The sequence below is a fragment of the Myodes glareolus genome, chromosome 13 (genome assembly GCF_982192425.1).
Source record: "Myodes glareolus chromosome 13, mMyoGla1.1, whole genome shotgun sequence".
Taxonomy (NCBI): Eukaryota; Metazoa; Chordata; class Mammalia; order Rodentia; family Cricetidae; genus Myodes; species Myodes glareolus.
The window spans coordinates 30,956,362-30,978,555 of NC_142038.1; the positions used below are offsets into that span (position 1 = coordinate 30,956,362).

Sequence of the window (22,194 nt, forward strand, 5' to 3'; positions counted from 1 at the left end):
AGTGAAAACAATGTTGTCTGAACAAATAAAGTTAGTAAAATGGAAACTATAAAAATTAGTTTCAGATGAATGAGCCAATATGAAGTGCCATTATAAGGTTATGAGTGTTATGCTGGGCGGTGGTGGCACACGCCTTTAATCCCAGCACTCGGGAGGCAGAAGCAGGTGAATCTCTGTGAGTTCGAGGTCAGCCTGGTCTACAGAGCAAGTTCCAGGATAGGCTACAAAGCTACATAGAGAAACCCTATCTCCAAAAAGAAAGAAAGAAAGAAAGAAAGAAAGAAAGGAAGGAAGGAAGGAAGGAAGGAAGAAAGACAGACGTTATGAGTGCTTTATATGAGCACATGCATGGATAAAAATAAAAAATTACACAAATGATTTCTTTATATTGATTGGATCAGAGGTGCAAATGTATGCTTTATTCACATAAAAATTGAAATCAAATCTTTTTTTAAATTTTTTTGAGGCAGGGTTTCTCTGTGTAACAGCCCTGGCTGTCCTGGAACTTACTCTGTAGACCAGACTGGCCTTGGACTCACAGAGATCCCCTTGCCTCTGCCTCCTGAGTGCTGGGTTTAAAGGTGTGCACCGCCACTCAGCAAAATTAATCTTAATCCTGATCTGAGTCACCTGTTCCACAGGCCAGGCTGAGAACTAAAATAGAGAACATAGCCAGCCAGAATTTATCTTGGAGATATCTTTGAAATGCAAATTTTGCTTTTAGAAACAGGATAATGAATCAACAATTTTACAGAATGGATGCAGGGCAACACTGGGCAACAAGTAAATATAAAATCATCTTCATAGCATATACATTGCTTCCAAATCTACTCTATCCCACAGAGTAGAAACAAATCTGAAATGTCCAGAGAGCATACTGTCTTCCCCAAGGGTCCAAAGGTCACAGGACCACCTCTCCATGGCTCTGGAAGAGTTCAAAAACACCTTTCCAGCCAAACATTACTATTAAGGACACACACTCTTCCTACCTGTCCCAAGTAATTACATTCTTAAATTAATTTCCTTTAATGACGAGACAGACTAGACTCGTGTTTATCATTTTAAAAGACAGCAAAACAACCTTAATGAAGATACTTGCCTTTCGATCCTGACACAATCAAAGTCAGACTTTTCAAATGTAACTAATTTTCCCAAGATAATTCATCATATTAAAATATGGAAATTTGCTGTGGTTTCAGGTTATCTGAAACCTTTTTAAGATTGAACGCTAATGTTAATGTCTTGCTATGAGCAGTGTAATTTGAACCTAATAGAGTAAGGCACATAAAAACTGAAATTGTCCATTTATAGCCAAGGTTCTTAAAGGAATCCAGCCATGCCTAGGAATCTACACAGGGCTTGGCACTGGAGTGCAGGACAAACCCAGAAAGAGCAAAACCATCCCAGCCCAAGGACTCCAGCCTCCCCGACAGCATCCTTGACTCGAGGGCTTCAAAAGAAAAGTCTTGCCCACGCATCACTTTTGATGACACTGGCATGACCAGTTCAAAAAGGAGTTCAGCTAGAGGTTTAATAAGGCACTTTGTTATTCTCTGAAAGAAAATGGAAAAATCGAGACTGCGTTCTTCAGGCTTAATTACCACATCTGTTCTTCGGCACTTTACCGTGATGGACTGGAGTGTATGTCAGACACAGGGCCAACAGCTTCCCCCATAAAAGCAGTTTCCTGCTCCCTGTCTGAATACCAGCAGTCCCTGTTACCGCCAGGATTTACATGACAAACAAGCCCTGCTGGTGCCCACAGGCCCCTGTGCAGGCTGAAGGCAATTATTTCCTGGTGCCAGCTAAGATGGAAGTTGGGCATGGGTGCTTATGCTGGTGTCTGTCTGTCTGTCTGTTTCTCTCTCTCTCTCTCTCTCTCTCTCTCTCTCTCTCTCTCCTCACTCATGGAGCTGACAATAAAGAGATACAGGGTAAGGGGTGAGGCAGAGAGAGACCTGGAGTGTCTGGGCTGTACATTTGTGAGATGCATCCTTGGAGACATTAAATTAATGTTGGGGTGGGGGATGTTGCAAGTTAAAGGTGTTTCCTAGAGCCAGCTAAGCGGTACAGGAGACAAGGGTGCTTGCCACCAAACCTGGTAACCTGACTTCAACTGTGGGGACTCACGCGGTAGAAGTAGAGACCCCACTCCTGCAAGTAGACACATGCACCCATACATATACACACATATATAATAAATAATAAATGCATAACTATAGATGTGTAACTTTTAACATTAAAGCATTTTCTAGCTCCCTAGGAAATGATGACTTCACAATGTTCATAAAATGTCAAGAAATATGGGTTACCTGCATGCCTTAGGAATTACAAACAAAGGGGATTCTTTCTAAAGACCAACAATCAAAAAAGATTCTGGAAAATTAATGTCTCCTGCACACCAGACAAACTTAATGCCACCATTTGCTGTGCTCAGTAACTCTAGTCAACAATTCCTGCAAGCCTGTCATGCAGGCAAGTGGGAGCTTTCCTAAGTAAATCATGCAGTTCCTTCACAAAGGGTCACCGGTTACAACATGCTAGCACTTGCCTTGTTAATAACGTGGAAATGTAGACATCCACGTCTCTCTGTCGTCCTGGATGAAGTTTATACTCAGGCGTCAGTGCGGGGAGAGTTATTGGCCTGGAGATGGCCTTTTCAGACCAGACTACAGCCTCAAGGCCACAGCAAACAACTGCCAGTGTGGCATCCACGGGGTAGAGAAAGACACAAAGCCTCACGTGACTCAGCCCTGCATATCTCAGGTCAACAGCAGCAGTTCAGAGCTCTTGGTATGAAATGAGTTACCAGCAAAGACAAAAGCATGCATGATATTTCAGTGCATTCTTCTAGAACCATCCAGCATGGTTTGCTCTTCCAGAGGAGACTGCATGCATTTATAAACCCCTAATTGTTGATCTTAACTACAGTATTAGCTATAGCGGTTTGGACAGGTGGAGGCTATTAATGCTGATAATCGGTGGGGGGGGGGTTAATAAAGGGTGACAAACTGACAAGAGAGGGAGGCTCTTTTAAGGATCTTCTCAACACTTAAAGGCAATGTGTGGCATTACCTAGAAAGAAATTCACACTTCTAAAGCTATTGCCTATACACTTTGAGACGATCCTGATATGGAAGAGGTCTTTCTGTTTGGGGGCTGGGAACTGAGAATCACGGTGTTACGGTTCCCGCTTGTCCTGACTGATGAAGGCCCCCATACGTCTAGGACTTGTAGACTCGCACCCTTTCTCTCTTCACATTCTACGTGATTGAGGTTGTTTTCCAAACAAGCATGTCCCTCTCTGTCTGCTTTAGGTCTTCCTTATCCCTCTGAGAGAAAGGGGTGGTAGAATGTGGTGAAAGGAAAGCTGTTAATGCTGAACTAATACATAGGCTTCTCTTCAAACAAGTGAAATCAGAGGAAGGTAGATGTCAAGATAAAAATCCTTCGAAAAGAATTTTCAGAAGCAATGTGTATGGTATATAAAGCAAAAGGCTATATTCCACAGAAATCTAGAGGCAAACCAGCAGTGATTCTTCAGAAACGTCGTTAAAAACACAGGCAATAAGAGAAAAACAGATAAATGTGAGTTCATCATTTTTAATCACGCATTAAAAATGTCATCACTCACACAAAAAGACACGAAATCATGGAAGACTTAATAGGAAACAGAGTCAGTATTCAGATTATCAAATGAACTTCCAAACCTCATCAAACAGAACCACCTACTTTAAAACTGAAAAAGTTACTTGTATATATATTTTCCGTTTTCAAAATTTGTTGAACTCCGTGCGCATTTTAGTACCAGAATTTGTCATTACCTTGTTGAGACATTTCATATAAAGGCAAATCGCATAATATTCTTGTCTATACATGGTATTTTCTTTCCTTATTACATATAGGATATTTTTAATGCAGCAACATTAAAAGCACATGACTCCAATCTTTATAGCTCTCCTTTTTCCACAAGGTGGAGTTCAAGTCAGTGTTGCTACAGCCCATAGGGTTGCTGCCAAGGGTCAAGGTTGGGACTGACGGTGAGATTATGGACTTCCACTTACAGGTAAGTTCTGAAGACAGGACCACTTCTGCAGCTGTGACACCACATGACAAATCTGAAACCTGCCAAGGAGCATCCCTAAGCATCCTTACAAGAAAAAAAAAAACTGCGCAAAGCGATTGACATGCTAATGAACTCATTTGTGTGTGTGTGTGTGTGTGAGAGAGAGAGAGAGAGAGAGAGAGAGAGAGAAAGAGAGAGAGAGAGAGAGATGGAACTATCAATTTGTACACCCCAAATGTATCCAATTTCATTTATCAATTACACCTCAATAAATCTGAAAAGGTGCATCAATCTGTTTCATATAAAAATGAATTCTTTTTTAATATCAATATGCACTTACCATTTTTAAACCAAGCACCTGTGCTTTTTGTCTGCTGCTGTGGAGGCTGAGGTGAGAGGACCGCCTGAGCCCAGGCAGGTAAGTATAGCCCTGAGCATTCACAAATTAAGACGCATCTCAAGAAGAATGCAATAGCTGAGTGCATTGGCCCAGTCCTGGAAGCCCAGTATTATAAAGAAGGGTCCATGGACTCTATAGTGAGACCCTGTCTCAAAAACTAAAGAAAAAAGGTTTTATATTATTTCTCAAGAGAAATAAGATACTGTGCACATGAAATCATTGACAGACCCCAGCCAAACGAGAGCCCCTTCAGTCCCATCAGGATAGCTATTATTCTCCAAAAAATAAAAACCCCCAAAAATAAAAAAATAATAAGCACTGATAAAGATGTGGAGAAATGAGCCCTTACCCACTGCTGGTGGAAGGGTCACATGACTCAGCTGCTGTGGGAAACTGATAGGAGTGTGCAAGAAGAAAACCAACAACAACAATAACAAAACACCTTGGAGTCACCATAGAACAATTTCTCCTCTGGGCATTTACTGCTAAAGGATCAAAATGAGACTTGAACAAACTTTCTTCACGCTGATTCATTCACAGCACTCAGGGGGTGAAAAGAGCACGCATATTCAATGAATGAACAGACTGCAGCACAGTCACCAGAGTATAGTTGGTCTTAGAAAGGTTCATACATGCTAAAATGTAGAGGAACCCTACGATGTCCGTAAGAATTATCAGTCATCAAATGGTCCAGTCTGCATGAGGGCCTACATGCAAAAGTCAAATTCATGGAGGCAGAAGGTAGAGAGATTTTCAGGGGCTGGGAGGATGGAAATGGTGAGCTTATCTTTAAGAGGGTACATAGCTTCATTTGGGGAACACAGAAAGCAGACGAGAGACAGGGTTGATAGTCCCACTCCAACCTGCATGCTCTTAAAATGCTACAGAACCAAACATTTGAAACTGGTGATCGGGAGAGGGGTGTGTAGGATCAAAACATGCTCAAAATTCTTAAAAAGCTAAAAGGGGAGAGAGAATACACAAATAGAATGTCAAAAATAAACAAAAAAAATAAATAAAACTGGTGGATTTTATGATGTGTATATCTTACTAAAATGCAAAAAAAAAAAAAAAAAACTACAACAAAATTCAGCCTATAACGAAGCCCAAGCCTAGGAATCAATGGATGCCTTCCCAGAGTAACTCCCAGTTTGCCACCTTCTGCTGTGCAACTGTGTGAAGACAGACACTCCGTATCCCTCCACAGATCACACATGGACTGGCAACAGAGATGCTACAACCTGAGAATGCAAAGCAAGAATGTAGATGGACACCACTCGTTCATTTTCCAGCTGCCCAGACCCTAATAATCACACAGAAACTATATTAATTACAACACTGTTTGGTCAATGACTCAGGAGTATTTCTACCTAGCTCTTACATCTTAAATTAACCCATTTCTATTAATCTGTGTATCTCCACGAGGCTGTGGCCTACCCATTAGGTTCTGGCGTCTGTCTCCTTTGGCAGCTACATGGTGTTTCTCTGACTCCGCCTACTCTCTCCCTATATCTCTCTGTTTGGATTTCCTGCCTGGTTTTATTCTGTTCTGCCACAGGCCAGAATAGCTTCTTTATTAACCAATGGTAATTAAACATATTCACAGCACACTAAGGGAATCCCACAACACAAGAAAGAAAGCAAAACAACCTCCCATGGTGAGCAGGGTCCCACCAGCCTCTCTACCCAAAAGATCTCTTCCCTACTGCTAGAGAGTTCTAAACCCCAGTAGTCTCTCTCAGAGATGGTAAGGCATAGTGCTTTGGGGAATGATCCAAGGCCCTTGCTATTATATCTGGGCTGAACAAGATATCCATCCAAAGAGAATAAGTTCCCAAAAAGCCAGTACAAGCAGTAGGGATAAATTCTGTGCCACTGTCAGTGGCCCCGCTGTCTGCCCCAGTCATACAACTGTCACCCACATTCAGAGGGACTAGTTTGGATCTATGCTGGTTCCTTTCCTGTCCGGCTGGAATTGGTGAGCTTCCGTTAGTAAACTGTTTCAGTGGGCATACCCATCATGGTCTTGGCCTCTTTGCTCATCTTCACACTTAAAAACCAAATGTGCATCAAAAATTTGGAGTCAGAGTGCCGAGCTGGAATTCCAGGCCCTGGCTGCTGCCTACCTGAATTCCCCTGCTGAAGTCACTGTCCAGCTTAGGCCACCTAAGCAACCACAGCCTATGATGTTCGTTGCTTCCTCAGTTCTAGGGAATTTGAGGTTTCAAAAGGACTTGCCTGCCTTCAGTTCTTAACTCTTCAGTTTGGATTTTCTGAGTCAAAAATAAGCTTTGGAGTTTCCTGCCTTCCTCATCCATAGAGTGCCGATGGTGTCAGGATTACACAAAACATTGTTTTTTGAGGCTAGAGGACTGATCGCAAGTGTTTCTGGCTAGGGCTTCCACAGACCAGTTGTTATTTATAATATCTACAGAGAAAAAGAGCTTAAAAGATAAGTCATCCCGTGCTTTCCAACCGAGCAGGGCACAGCTGTGGCGGGGACTCGGGGCAACTGCTTCACGAAGAGACAGCAAGACTCTGTCTTTCCACAAGGTCTGCTCAGGTCATGGCATGTGGCATGGATTAGGGAGTCCTGAGCCCGAACATCCAGGGAGACCAGCCTGAGGTTTGCAGATGGCATACTGGAACCAGGGCTCTGTGCCGTCACCTGGTGTTTGCATCGCAGGGTCTCTTGAGGAACAGAAGCAGAGATCAAGCTTAAAAATATCTTAACACCAACCTTTTATTTGTATTAAGGAAATGGTATTCAAGTTCAACAAGAACAAGGTTCATTTTTACACATTTTCCTCAAGATCCATCATGACGGGGTAGAAGAAATAGTGGGTACCGTGGGCAGGAGGTTTGGATTTGGTCTCCATTGGTTCATTCTTGAGGCTCAGTGAAACACATGCTTTAACAGGGAAGGCATCTGCAGACATGCTTAGGCTGCAGGCTAAACCAGGAAGCAACATAAAAAAGAGCCCCCAGGAAAGCAGCCATCTTTAACTCATTTCACCTTCTCTCAGACACAGAAGGGACAGGGAGAGCTGCTCACCAAGGCACATGCTAGCTGATCTTCCATTTAGGGTCGAGTTCCATCACCAAGCTAGGCTCCTATTCAAGTAAGGGTAGGCTCAGCTCCATGCACCCAACAGGATCCCTCTCTAACCCATCCCAACAAGCCCATTAACTGCACCGTATGGTTCAGATAGTATCTGAGTCCCCCAGGCAAGTTCATGAGATCAGAGAGCATCTTCTTGACCTTGCATTGCCAGAGGAATGATAGGTGCTTATATCTATCACATATATCATATCATATCTATCATATATATCATATCGTGGGCAGAGCTAGAACTCAGTGCCAACTCTTTGCTCTCCAAAGATACAAAGAATTCTGCCATTCTGCTCAACCAACCGAGCATTAGGTGAAACGTGGGCTTCCCTTACTCAAGAAGCATTTTCTAGTTTCATTCAAGGCCATGCCAAAGTAAAGTAAGACAAGCATCGTAGCTGATTGGTGACCTCAGCTTTGAGACTTGCAGCAGGAGGTCGGCGCATTCATTGGAGAAAGATTAAAATACCAAAACATTGCCTCCAACTGGCGCAGTTCTAAAGAGGTAGCCACGCTCATGAGTCGCACAGGCGTGCGCAAAGTGAGTTGATTCTATTACCCACAAGTTGGCCTAGAGTCCATTGAAGATAAAATGTACATGAGTCAGTGAAGGGAAAACGTGCGAAAGGGAAGTCCTTCCTACACTCCTTGCCTAACCTGGCCTTCTTCCCCTAAGTCTTCTGTTGACCTTCAGCCATGAATATAAAAATCCCACCACCCACCGGGCGGTGGCAGTGCACAAAGCCTGGCGGTAGTGGCGCACACCTTTAATCCCAGCACTTAGAAGGCAGAAGCAGGCAGATCTCTGCGAGTTCAAGGCCAGCCTGGTCTACAAGTGAGTTCCAGAACAGACAGCCAGGAAAGTCACTCAGAGAAACCTGTCTCGGGAGAAAAACGACTACAACAACAACAACAACAAAACACTATCTTTGTTCTCCATTGCAGCTTAGCTGCCAACAACAACAGCATACAAATGAGCATAGGCTGCAGCCACTCTGCCTTGCCTTTCCATCCTGGGTACAACGATGAATGCCAGACAATGAAGCCCAGTCCGCTTATCACATCAGGGAGGACATTGTAGATGCACACAGCGTTTCCCAGCACATTCCCAGAGTTTCCCTCTAGCTGAGAGTATATTTGCGATGGGTCCCATCTACAAACTTTGGGAAGCTGCTTACGTTTAAGTTTAGAGTTGGTTCTTAGAACTCATCGCAAAACTCACCCAGTTCCCTCGGCCCTTTCTTGACTCGCTAACGTTTTGTTCTGAAAAACTACTGGCAATAGTTGGCTGCCATCCTTCTCAGGAGTGGCACAATTTACCCTCAGAAGAAACGGAGAAGGCAGGCTTAGCCACTGGCCCATCAAAGTCTCCTTTAGCGCCCGTGAATGAGCACACACGCCGTGATGGCCTTAATTGTGTGGCCTCGTTTTTCACAAACAGTACAACCCGGCCAAGAAACAAAATACGTCCTTCCAAATTCTCCAGCTTGGCAGGCCATTCCTTAAGTCAAGCCACTGGAAATCCTCCTTGGCTGGAGAGAGCTGCCACCTCCGCCCGTCATCTATCTCTGAAAAAAAAAAATCCAGGAAAGTTCCAACCCTGTCCTTTAGAGACACACTTGTTTGAAATTCTAAAGGCTACGGTGGATGATCACTTTCAGGTCTTTGGACTTCAGTACCCTAGCTGCAACCAAAGAAAACTGTGCAGTGTGGAGACAATGGGATTTAGAGGGGTATCCTCTGAGATGACAGTGTCATAAAAATTAAATTGCTCATCAGTGTCGAGCTGCAGCGAGGTTCTCTGAGCAATCCTCGGGGACAGCACAAACAACACTACAAAGCATCATTTATGTACAACCTGAAAAGAAAGGCAAAGACTCTTTCCCCAACCCAAGCCTGGCAGAGCTCCACATCATAAGCCTTTTGTTTTGGTTTTGTTGTTTTTTTAATGGCAGGAGTAAAGTGCCTTTGCTCCAGGTTGGTCTTGCCTGAAATAAAAGGCAACCATCTGGCTCATCTCAGCTGAGGATCTCCCGGTGCCTGCATCCTTGGCTAAGCAAAAACACAGGTGTCAATCTTGCAGGAGCATGGTGCCTTCTCCCCACCACGAGAGGCTCCCTCTGCCTCCTGCCACGTGAGTTGCTGCCTCCTGGGCTACTTGTCCTGGCTCGCCTTCTCACCACAGCCTCCATCCCAAGGAAGAATGACTAGGAAGCCAATTATCTAACCTTCCAGGCTCTTTCCTCACCTGCTACCCTCCTGAGAACAGCTCTGACAGAGGCAAGATGGAGCTGAAACTGTCTTAAAATCACCGATAGAATCAGTGTGTTAATCACTGATGTGAGTATTAAGACTATGGCTTAGTTTAGATTTTTCTCTTACTCATGTGTTCCCTAATTTCAAATAATCAAAATTAGTAAGGCCCACAAAAGATTATGTTTAACGTTTTCTGCTTGTGTTGGTTTGCTGGGGCTGCTATGAGAAAACCCCACAGACCAAGGAGCTTAAACAGCAGTCAGACATTTGTCTCCCAGGATTGAGGAGACTGGAAGCTGAAGGTGAAAATGACTGTTTTGTCTCAAGCAAGAGTCCTTGTCTTGGCTTGTAGATGACTTTTTTTTTAAATCACGGCATCTTCTTATGGAACATGGAGAGGGTTTGATTATCTCTTCCTTTGCTTTTTCATTCATTTGCATTTATTTATTTTATATGGTCATACTTAATACACTTATAATTATGGACCCATTATGAAAGCTATATTCAGAACCAGATACATCAAAAACGTAAAGATGGATGTTACATGCTTATCAACCCCGGCATTCAATTCTGCCTTTTGTTTAGATTGCATGGAATCACTAGTCGATTTCCATATAAATAAATGTCTTAGCCAGAGCGCAGGGTCTTCATCATAAATGCAGACAAGGCACACCTGGAAAGTATTAATAACAATATGTTCTCATATGACTGTTACACCTGCATCTAAATCAAACCAGTGGATGTCTCTGAGTTATGAGCCATTTATGCACCTCAATTTAGTCTGTTTTATTGCAGGCCTGTGTACAGGCAGTAACGAAGTTTTTGTTCAAGCTTGTACATTTAAAGCAACAATGATAATAAACCTGTGGGGGGGTTAGTATGGTAGTGCATGCCTTTAATCCCAACACGGAAGGCACAGACAGGTTGATCTCTATGAATTTGAGGCTATCCTAGTCTATATAGCAAATTCCAGGCCATCCAGGGCTACCTAGTCTCAAAAAAAAAACCACAAAGATGGATTTCAATAATTATCAGTGCAGAATGACAGAATGGCATATCTCCTGCTTGGGGACACATTTGGAAAATATTCAGGAGGCATAGACATGACAAAGGGTTTATCTGGGAAAATACAATAACTTACTTGATGTTGTGAGTTCAACCAGTCTGCTCTGTTCATGATTAGATATCCTGTACTCTCCTGAGCCAGGTGGAATGCCTTCCTAAGCCTGCCTAGAGAAGGGCCTCTTTCTCCATATCCATACTGGCTAGTTTTGTGTGTCAACTTAACACAGGCTACAGTCATCAGAGAGGAAGGAACCTTAGTTGAGGAAATGCCTCCATGAGATCCACCTATAAGGCATTTTCTCAATTATTGATCAATGTGGAAGGGCTCAATCCATGGTGGGTGGTGCTATCCCTGGGCTGGTGGTCCTGGGTTCTACAAGAAAGCAGGCCGGGCGGGCCATGGGAAGCAAGCCAGTAAGGAGCACCCCTCCATTGCCTCTGCATCAGCTCCTGCCACCAGGTTCCTTTCCTGTTTGTGTTCCTACCCTGACCTTCTTCAGGGAGGAAGAGCAATGTTGAAGTGTAAGCTGGATAAACCCTTTCCTCCCCACCTTGCTTTTTGGTCATGGTGCTTCATTGCAGCAACAGAAACCCTGACTAAGATAATAGCTTTTGTCAGTTTCAGTGAGTACAGCAAGCCTGAGACTTCTTCCGTCTGTCCACACTGCCCTTAGACTTCCTGGTGGACGGCCCCAGCAGAGATTTGGTCTGGGCTATGCTGAGTCCCATCTTCTTCCTCATCTGCTCTATTCCATTTCAGTTCCTGTAACAGATGGTCCAACCTTGGAACACAAGCAGACGACTTTGCGCCATCTTCCTGATAAGTAGTTAGGATCATCAATAACATTAAAGACTGTCTCCTGAGCCTGCAAACATTCTGTGACTGTAATAAAGATCATTTATCTGGAGGATACAAATATCAAACACCAAGTCCCTCCTCCTTTTGTCCACATCTGAAACCTCACCTGTCTTCATCATCTGAGAAACACGAATCTCTTCTTTACCTGGTTCTAGAAGACTCCTGAGAGACTACACTGAGCTTTTCATGACTTCGGTAAGCAGGATAGGTTGAGGAACCTCACCTAATGTCTGCATTGACAGGGTTGGCATTCCAAGGAAAAGTCCTCATCGAGGTCAAGAGGGCATACCTGTGCTTACAAGCTCTGACCAGCTCACCTAAGATCACTCCTTCCCCCTTTAAAAACTCATCTACCCTACCGAAAAATGTATTATCAGGGGCAGGCAGCTTAGGGATCAATCTCCAAATACCACATCCTTCACTTCCAAGTTATCTCCCTAGGGACTAGAGTGACTAGAGGATGACTAGGCTCTCCTCTGTAGCTCCTGTCAAGAATGCATTCCTGTCTTCTCACTCCTTAACACCGTCCCAAGCTGTCTATGTGTATATGTACCTGTGTGGAGGCCAAAAGTCAACCTCAGACACTATCTACCTGTCCTTTGAGACAGTCTTCCTCATCCTCCTGGAAGTCACAGATAGGCTAGCCTGGCTGGTCAATGAGCCTGGGAAATCCACTTGTCTCTGCCTTCCTCAGTACTGTTGTTGTAAAAGCCATACCCCGAAGCCTTACTTTACACGTGACTTCTGTGGATTGACCTTGGGTCCTCATGTTTATGTGGCAAGCACACAACAGACTGTGAACCATCTCTTCAGGCCCTCTTTTCATCTTCTTATCAGAGGGCCAGCCCTACTAAATCAGAGACCCACCTAAAGCCTCCATTTAACTTTTACCCACTTAGGACACAGGCCTCATCTCCAAGCATTGCCCCATGAAAGTTAGGGATTTAACATAAATTTGGTGAGGGTGAGGGGGTGGGGAGGGGTGGGCAAGGGTATGGTTCAGTTCATAGCTCTACAGTTAACCATTTCGGATAGAACAGAAAGTACATGGATTGCGTGTATCCAAGGAACATGCATTCTAAAATCTATTTATGCTAGAGAAAGACCTTCGGGGTTTACTGGCTCTTCCCATAAGCTCCAAGCTTCCTTCTAGATTCTGGGGTGTCCGTCTAGTCACCCCTACTCATGGAAAAGGAAAGAGGCACCAAGAGCTGCAGTGGCTTGTGAGGATTGTGATGAGGGGACACAGTGGCATTACATTTGAGCTGTGACCGTCTTGGGAGGAGACAGCATGCTAAAGCCCGTGACACAGACTATGCTAATTACTACCAGTCTCTGAGCACGGAACACTGCACCCCCCAGCCAGGATGGGCCACTCAACTTCTTCAGGCAACGTGAAGGGGAGGGGAATTATCTAGAAGTTTCTTCCCAAGCCAAGATCAGACTGTAGCTTGTTAATAAAAACTCTGCTGTTTGGATTGTCAAAAGCTGGCTTTGCATGCCAATTAACTCAACAAATTCATACCCAACACAGTAAGGCACATGAACAAGAGCTCAGGCCTGAGGCCCTTATGTAAGGATTGTAGAATAGGCTGAAAAACAGAAGTGACCCAGACACATTCCTGCATAGAAACCAAACAGATCCAAACCAAACAAACCAAACTTACTGAGCATTTGCTGAACAGCAGTGCCCCATTCTCTCCCCTTATTATCTCAATTAATCCCCATAACAGCTCTGTGAGGGAAATAACATTGGTACTCCCACCTACGTGATAAAAGAACCGAGACATTGGGTGGCTGACCTAAGTGTAAGCATCTAATAAAAGAATGGAATGAGCCAGGACCCAAATCCAGGAAGCTTGGTTCTGAGTTCATGTGCTAAATCATGATAGCAATCCAAGGCTCAAGCTTTCACTATACAGGCCCAGTAGAGGTAACAATCAGAGCTCACGATGTGTGTTAGCATGCAAACCCTCCCACGGAGGAGCTTCTCTGCCTTCGTCATTGCCCTATCCCTAGCATAGACAACTGCACGCAAGGCAACAGGTGCTAAATAAAATGTACTCACCCACAGAGACGGGGTAGTCAGTAAATCGCTTATGTTGTAAGCAGGAGAACCTGAATTTGACCCCTAAAACCCATGGAAAGAAAACACCAGTCATGGTGGCCCATGCTTGGTGTGGGAGGTCTCTGCAAAGACCATGGTCAGCAGAGGGTTGAGTCCGCGTGAGGCAAGAAGAGAGTCGGGTTCAACATGACTTAGTGGCCAGTGTTGGTTCGAACGTCGAGAGTCTGACACTGAGCAGTTTATTTCAGGTGTGTTTAAGTACAGTACAATTTGAAAAGACGTTTTCTGGTGTAACACAATCCCGTGTGTACAATGGGGCATAGTTACATTGAAACTCTTCTCAAAGTATGGGCCACTTCATCCATGAAGATGGCTTGTATAGATAGGCTACATGTGTTATTATTTATTTATTTATTTACGTGTTTATTTATTACTTATTTTTGGTTTTTTGAGACACAGTTTCTTTGTAACTTTGAAGCCGGTCCTGAAACTTGCTCTTGTAGGCCAGGCTGACCTCGAACTCACAGAGATCCGCCTGCCTCTCTCTCCCAAGGGCTGGGATTAAAGGCATGCGCCACCACCACTTATCTTAAGGGCCTATGGGAGGGACGTAATGTGGTCTTGGTCATACAGAGAGCACAGAGGTCATCTAAGCTCTCTGCACCTCCAGTCCTATTTGGGGGAGCCTGGGGGAGGTCCTGGCCATACAGATAGTACAGGGGCTACCTAGGTTGTTAGCCACCTCCACTCCCAGTCTTCTGGGTGGAAAACAGGTTATACATCTCTTTCTTCGAGGAGACAAGCCTGTATGTTTAGCATCCCTGATTTCCCTTGGGCTTATCTGTGAACACAAGGAACTTTGTGTTCGCTACAGCTTGGCATTCCAGCACTGGAAGACAGAGATAGGCAGATACCTTAGGGCTTCGAGACAGTCAGGTGAGCCTACTCGGCAAGTTCCAGTCCAGTGAGGGACATTGTCTCAATAACAGGGGGATGGCACCTGAGGAACAACACTGGATATTTTTCTGGCCTACACAAGCATGCACCAACACACACACACACACACACACACACACACACACACACCACATCTTTCACTTAAAAATCATTAAATTATTTATAAACTTATTTATGTAGATTTGGTGAAGTCTCATTACTGTCACACACAATTTTCCTTTATGCTCTAAGCAGCAACAATAAACCTTTGCAGTCTACTGCACGGTGAATTTAAACATTCACAGACAACTTCTAAAACCTCTATCCTTGTCTCCATTGTATACTTCCGTGCTTATTTCTCAAGACCTGATCACATAAACACTCTGCTCTGCTACCCTGTGCCTGTCTGCCCTTGTCTGTCCTTGCCTCCCCTCCTGCCCCCCCAGTAATGTACATTTCTACTAGAAGGATTCTCTTTCCCTTCGCTCTATGGCATAATGCTCATCTATCTTTTGAAGTTTTGTCCCTTCCAAAAACTTTTGTCTGGTCACTAAATTCAGGGATCTGAGGTAGGTTTATTTGCGGCCTATTGCCCATTCCCTCATCCTCTCCCAAAGTCATAAATACACTGCAATGTCTTTTAAAAAGGAAAACCTTTCCCCATAGCAGACGTGAAGTTAGCATAGGTTGTCCCATCTGTGCAGCTAGATACATCTTACCCAGACGCAAAGCAACTGATTATTTTAAAAGGTAAAAACAAAAAATTGAGTTGAAGTTTATATAACCCAAAATTCATCATTTTAACCATGTTGAAACAACCACCACCGTTATGACTATTCACTTCCAGAGTGTTCCCATCACTCCAGTAAACACCAAATATTGATGTCTCTTCCATTATTCCCTTCCCAAACCTTGCAAGCCACCAATCTACATTCTGAAGGTATTGACTTTTTTAGTATGGACTCTTCATATTAAAGGACTTTTATATCTACCTCCCTTCATGTACTGTAGTCATCCATGTTGGGACATGTGCTGTGCTTTAGTCCATTGTCATGGCTGGAGAATATTCCAGTGCACATCTATGTCATGTCTCTGATCCTCAAATGATGGGAACTTGGTCTGTTTGGACTTTTTAAATAATGCTTCCATGAACATGTGTACACACCATTTTTTTGTAATGCCTGTTTTAAATCCACTATTACCTTAAAGCAAGGCCAGTCATTAGCAGCTTTTTTCAATCCTACAGTCAGCATTGTTTCCTTTTCACAAAATATTGTCATTAAATATACATGCTCACTAGTAAATTTAACTGTTTTGTACTCCAGAATATTTTAAGATTCCTTATAGTTTGCATTTATATCAGAGACTACACATTTCAAATTCTATGATAACTATTAGAATCTGACTTCAGCACCTTAATGAGTCACCCATTTGATGCATAAGCAGATCTAGTTCCTGGATGTGTTCACTATTCTTCCTTGCTTTCATATGACCTGGTGTTGAATCATGATGAGAGTGGGTGGATATTAGATGCTTACTGTGTGCTTACCATGGTTCTACATGCAACTGAATTACATACTATTATCATATCACAGGTCATGAACAGGTACTCAGAGAGAAAATTTGCCATTTGCTCAAAGTCACATAGCTTTAGGAATAGAGACTGAATCTCAGGCTAGAATGCCACATTTCATACAGTGAATGACAAGGCCAGGAGTAGACCGAGACCATCACATTCTTGCCTTTTTATCCCACAACTGTAATCATATGTTTACATAAATCAATATTTAACTTTTAACATCAATGTCCAAAATGAAGAATACAAATGAGAAACTCAGATCTCTCATGGAGGAGATATTCATACCCAAGCCAAGGGGCCAAACTCTCCTTTGGAAAATAAATCACCCCTATTTTTTTTCCAGTTGAATCTATCATTCCATATGATAAAAACAGAGTTGCATGTCCCACTGATGCAATGACTCTTTCTGGTACGATCTAGACAGGCTAACAGTGATGGATAACAGAAAACAGGAGGACAGACTGCTGTGGGTCGGGAAGCGGCAGCTGCCGCGCTCCTCTGCCTTATCCACTAACACTGTGGACTTTAGCTGAGACAGTTGAGACAGGTGAGAGGGAGATGCCTATCATTGTATGTGTGCAAGTGTGTGTGCGTGCATGTGTGTGTGTGTGTGTGTGTGTGTGTGTGTGTGTGTGTGTGTGTGCTGGAAGCATCGTATAGCAGAATTTAGGTCAACAGTCATGTCAGGAGTCAGAAAAGCACCCACGATCCACATCGTCTTCTCCTGCTTTTCCATGGCGGGTTACTATGAATAGGAAGATAGTGGATGGTAAGAAAAGACAACAAAACTGTTGGGGCCTCGTGAGTTTAGAACAGAGTGCTGCTAACATGTTGACCTCTCAGGCACTGGACTTGCTGCCTAGATGAACATAATGTCTGGGTGGGCCCATTGTTTTACACTTTGGCTCTTCCTGCTGTGAGAGAGTTAACTCCTGGACATTAGAATTCTATCCACCCAGCACTGCAAGATCCATATTATGAAGGAATTGGGGTTCTCAGAATTTATCATTTCCTATCATTGCTGGAAGTTAATTCCACAGTAAACAGGGGACTTTAATTTTTTAACTTTTCACCAAGTATAGAAAAGTGCACATAAAGGGGGCAAAGACATCAAAAACATAACCGCTCAAGGATTTCTGGCAAGCTGAACGCATCCATATACACAGCCGCTGACTGAACCCACGTCCTCAGTGGACAGAACATTGATTCTGATGGAAAACACAGTCTCAACAAACACCCTGTCCCTGAAACAGCATTAGGATTAAATGTGCCACGTGGGACATGGGCAACAGCAAAATGAATTGCTGACACGAAGAACAACTAAAACAAAAGACCACATACAGCAAACAACAGCCAAGATACAGCATGCAACACCCCCATTGTTTTCAGCAAACGCTTCACTTTATGTAAGGTCAAGTATAGTACAGTAAGTAGTCCTTCCCTCTTGGCACTGAGGGGACAGCCTCTCTCTACATCACACCAACAGAGCCAAAGAGCCAGCCTAATGACAATGAGTTGAAAATTAATTAACTTATCAGGCTAATGTTGAACATGATCATTTTGCTCTGTAAAGTTTCCCCTTCGCTGTCTCTACTTTGAAGGCGTACATATCACTAGCAAAACTAAAGACCCCTTCAGTAAACGATAAACAAACTACAGGAGAGAGGAGAGCGGAAAGCTAATGAAAATAAAGATACTTGCCTCTCCACAACCCACTTGTCTCTTCTTCTTTAATGGATTTGCAATGGTAATCTATAATCAAGGTCCAATACAGACTTAATGAGCAGCTCTAAGTGACTTGAAGCAAGTCGTGTATTGCCCTCTCCCACAGACCACTCTACTTAACGCAAATGCTCCCAGCCAGGAAACCTCTCATCTCAGAGGAGAAAGGATTCCTACTGGCCCAAGGCAGCAGCTGCCTGAACACTCCATACAAATCTGCTCTCTAGAACCTATTACATCCAGCAAGGCTTTCCCCCTTCCGCTTCCCTCAGGTCTGTGTTCTTTGCCTAATTGAAAAGAAAAAAAAAATTAAGAAAGACTCGAGAAGAATAGCTATCCACAAATATGCACAGGAACTAGGGACAGAGTGTCCTTTTGAAAGAAACCCAGAGGCAAAGTCCGGATGAATGACATACTTTTCGTAAAGGGGGTAATCGGGCTAAAAGAACAAGGCTGTTGGAAAGTCTGTGACCTTTCCAAAGATGTGACCTTGAATTTGAATCCTCTTCTGGCCCAAAGAATGTGGATGGGTGTTGATCTCACAATGAGATCTTTACAAGAAGTCTGTAACCCTTTCTATCCAGCATGGGAATCTTACATTGGGAGTTGGGAGTAAGGGATGGTATCTAAACAGTATCATAACTTCCCGAACATATCGATAACTTTCTGGTGAATTTAATTGTATTTTGAACTCAAAAAGTAACTCTAAAATGCAAGATCTCTATTAAATCCTAATTTGGATGGGAATTATTAACACTTCAGATACAATAACGATCGTTACGCAAGAATTTTTTTCTCTAAGACATTAAGTCATAATCCAGGGAGGTTTTGAGACTGACACTTGGGGTGGTGGTGATGTTCGATAAACAGCCCCAGGCTGTCCTGGAACTCACGGAGGAGCTGAAGATGACCTTGAGCTCCTGATCCTCCTGACTCTACCTCCTGCTGAGTGCTGGGGTCACAGGCCCTTGTCACGAAGCCCAGTGTGTGTGATGATGAGGATTGAGTCCAGGTCTTTGTTCATTCTTTCAAGCCCTAGCCCAGATATCTGTCCTTGATGAACCTGGAGAAAGAAGCTAAGACGTATGTCTTTGCCTATTATGGAGGGAGACCTTTTGGGGCTTCTAAAATAAATAATAAAATCTATAATCAGATAAGTTAGTGAGACAATGGCAGAAAACAAGTCTGTCTTGGACAAAGGCACACTGGGGTTTCAACCACTTTATGTTTTCCTTGTCCTGCGTCTGCAGCTTCACGCTGCAGATGAATGAATCTTCCCCAGAATCACATTTTCCCTTCCTAAACCCTACCCCTGACACATTGCTGCAAGTGGTTTAACCGTGGAAGGCCTTGACCTCTTTTCTTTGTCTCTCTGATTTAAGTGTGTCTGCTTCCTCGGGGCTACCAAGCTTAATCGGACAGCAAAGCCAGAGCCAAGGGGAACATCAGCCAATCCCAAAACAATGGGTGCCTTTCTCTGTTTGTCACATGAACAGTGTTGTATAATGACCATTGTCCCTCCAAGTTGGGAGGAAAGACACAGCTTCTCACAGACTAGCTATTCTCCGTGACCCACTCCCGTCATCACCGAAATTAAAAATCGAAAGAAATAAAAAAGTAGACATGCTATCTGAATGGGGCACTGTAACCCCAAACAAGAATTCTAGTGCATCCCCAAGCCATTTGTACCATCCTTGTCTTGCCGAGAATGTACATTCCCAGGTCCGGTACTCCTACCAAATTGAAATCCAGAGGGCTGTCAGTTCTGCAGATTGTTCTCAAGCCTCTGAAGTATAGGAACATGAGCTGAATAGATGTGTCAAGGATTTCCAACCTCACCAATGGCATTTGTGCATCTGTTTAAGGGATGAACCAGAGGCAAGAAGATACCGACAGGACTTTACATCGAGTGCCGAGGTTATAAATCTTAGTACAGAAGGCAAAAGATGCAAAGATGAGGGTACCAAAGAATGTGGGCAAGCAAACAGGGACACTCAACACACTAATGGCTGTCCAGAAGATCATGGGACTTTTAGAGAGAGGCTGGGTAGGAGGAGTGGAAGGAAGATGCTAGGGCAGGCCACATAGGCTGAGATCATTAGAAAGCGACAGACCTGGCCAGCTTCCAAAGGCAGAACGAACCAAAGAGAACCACAATCACTGCCAATAACACCACCAACAACACAAGCATGTTGGGCTGGAGAGCTCAGAGCCAGAGTGACTGTCTAGCATGATACACACATTGGGTTTGCTCTCCAGCCATACATATACACACAAAAAGTATTAAAACTTCTGTTTAATTTTTTTTTAGTTTATGTATGGATTTGTATAACTGCTTGATTAGAATACACCAGCCAAGCCATCAAAAAAAAAAATCAAGGATCATCCTTAACATTTTGTTTTAAACATTAAAATATGAACTTTTGTTTCACATCCCCAAACCTTAAAAGTCAGTGACTCAAAGCCTTTTACTACAATGAATGGCTTAGGTAAGTAGCTTCAGGTTAAGACAGTACCATCATGTGGCAAAATCATCTTTAAACCGGTCAAGAGAAAATCTAAATTCCACCCCCGGTGACACTAGAGAATCTGTGAGTCCTGGCCATCCATCCCCTTCCTGTGAACTCCCTCCATGGTGGAAAGGTGCAAGAGCACTCCAGGCTTGCTTTCTCACGAGCAAGGAGAGACCTCTAAGCCAACTTTTATTTGACTCTCACAAGGATGCTCACATCTGGTCTCTATAGCAAAATAACGGCAGTAAAATGTGTAAAATTCCTTTAGAGCTCAGATAGTGCTGTGAGGGACAGACAGACCAATCCTGGGACTCCATAAATAGCTGCCTTAAAAATAATTCTCCAATCCTTTGAAATGGTTCATCATTGCCCTCACTGGCATGTGTTTGCTGAGCCTATTGCCCTGCCTGCTGTGCCCCATCTATGCAAATCCTCTCTTAGCAGAACATTGCCCATGAGTACATCCAGCCCTCTTCTTAGCATGAACCAGGAAGCACTCTCAGACCTGTCTATTTGACCCTGACTACACCCAGCTTTACCTTTACCTGGATGAGTGTGTGTGTGTGTGTGTGTGTGTGTGTGTGTGTGTGTGTGTGTAGGATTTTAAGGTATTAACTCTTTCATGACAACTGTAATGTTTATCATTTTATACTATACACCAAATAAATAAATGATGAAGGAAAAAGTGAAACTCAAACCAGTTCATTGCAAAAAACCAAAGGCCTGTCTTGTCAACAATTCCTCATTGAAAATTAAGTAGTTTTGTAAAATCCAAACATGGTGGTAAACTCCTGGTGTCAGTTTGAGCTATATGAGACCCTGCCTCAGGAAAAAAAAAAAAGTAAGCATGTAGAAAATTTGTTCAAGACCCAGCATAGGAGTTACCACCTGCAACTGTATTTTGGAGCTGGTCATATCTGCACAGTTCATCTGGGTTGGGCATGATACTAATGACACGGTGTTTGGTCACCCCTTCCATGAGACCTCCTGCCCCCCCCACAAAGATCTGATGGTTCTAACAGATGCTAATATCCTGTACACGCACCTTGCAAGATGAGGCACTGCACACTGAAATTCTATTTCCCTTGTCTTGTGGGGGTGGGAAGTGATTTATTGCTCTCTGAGGAGGAAATTGAGGTGGTTAGAATGCTTTACATAGTTTCTTTATCTGGGAGAATAAATCATTAAAAATGAAATAGGAGAGAAATCAATAGGCATTAATAGTGCTAACTACAGGATGTACTGTCATAGCCGCTCTTCCAGACTGGCTCGGGGCAGGGCATTTATCATCCGGGAGCAGCCTCACGGCGCTGACAATCGTGCACATAAAGTTCAATAAGATAAAACACCACTGGTGTGAATATTGCGCTTTCCTATGCGTAGCCTGTGCCATCCTTTCAGCTCCCTGAGTCAACCCCTCACAAAAATCATGTGAAAAAGCAGTAAGAATGGTCATCGTGAAACTGATCTTCAGTGTTGCACATGGGCAAGAGATAAGCAGAAAGGTTTCGGATTTGGAGAATGGATGGATGAGCGAGTGAGGGAGTGCAGATTCACACAAGTCCAGGCAAAATGTGCGGCAGGGAGGTACTGAGACAGAAAGAGGTCACTGGGGGCG

General features: G+C 43.6%; 1 protein-coding gene across 3 annotated transcripts in view; it reads right to left on the minus strand.

Moving 5' to 3' along the window:
• Megf10 (multiple EGF like domains 10) overlaps positions 1-22,194 on the minus strand; it is a 158,811-nt gene that overhangs the window by 131,558 nt on the left and 5,059 nt on the right. The window contains exon 1 of one of the 3 annotated variants that reach the window (XM_085699844.2): positions 18,043-18,293. The exons of the other annotated variants lie outside the window; for them this stretch is intronic. The gene's annotated coding sequence lies outside the window, so the exon portion shown is untranslated. Of the gene's footprint in view, positions 1-18,042; positions 18,294-22,194 lie in introns of those variants that run through there. 3 annotated transcript variants of the gene reach the window in all.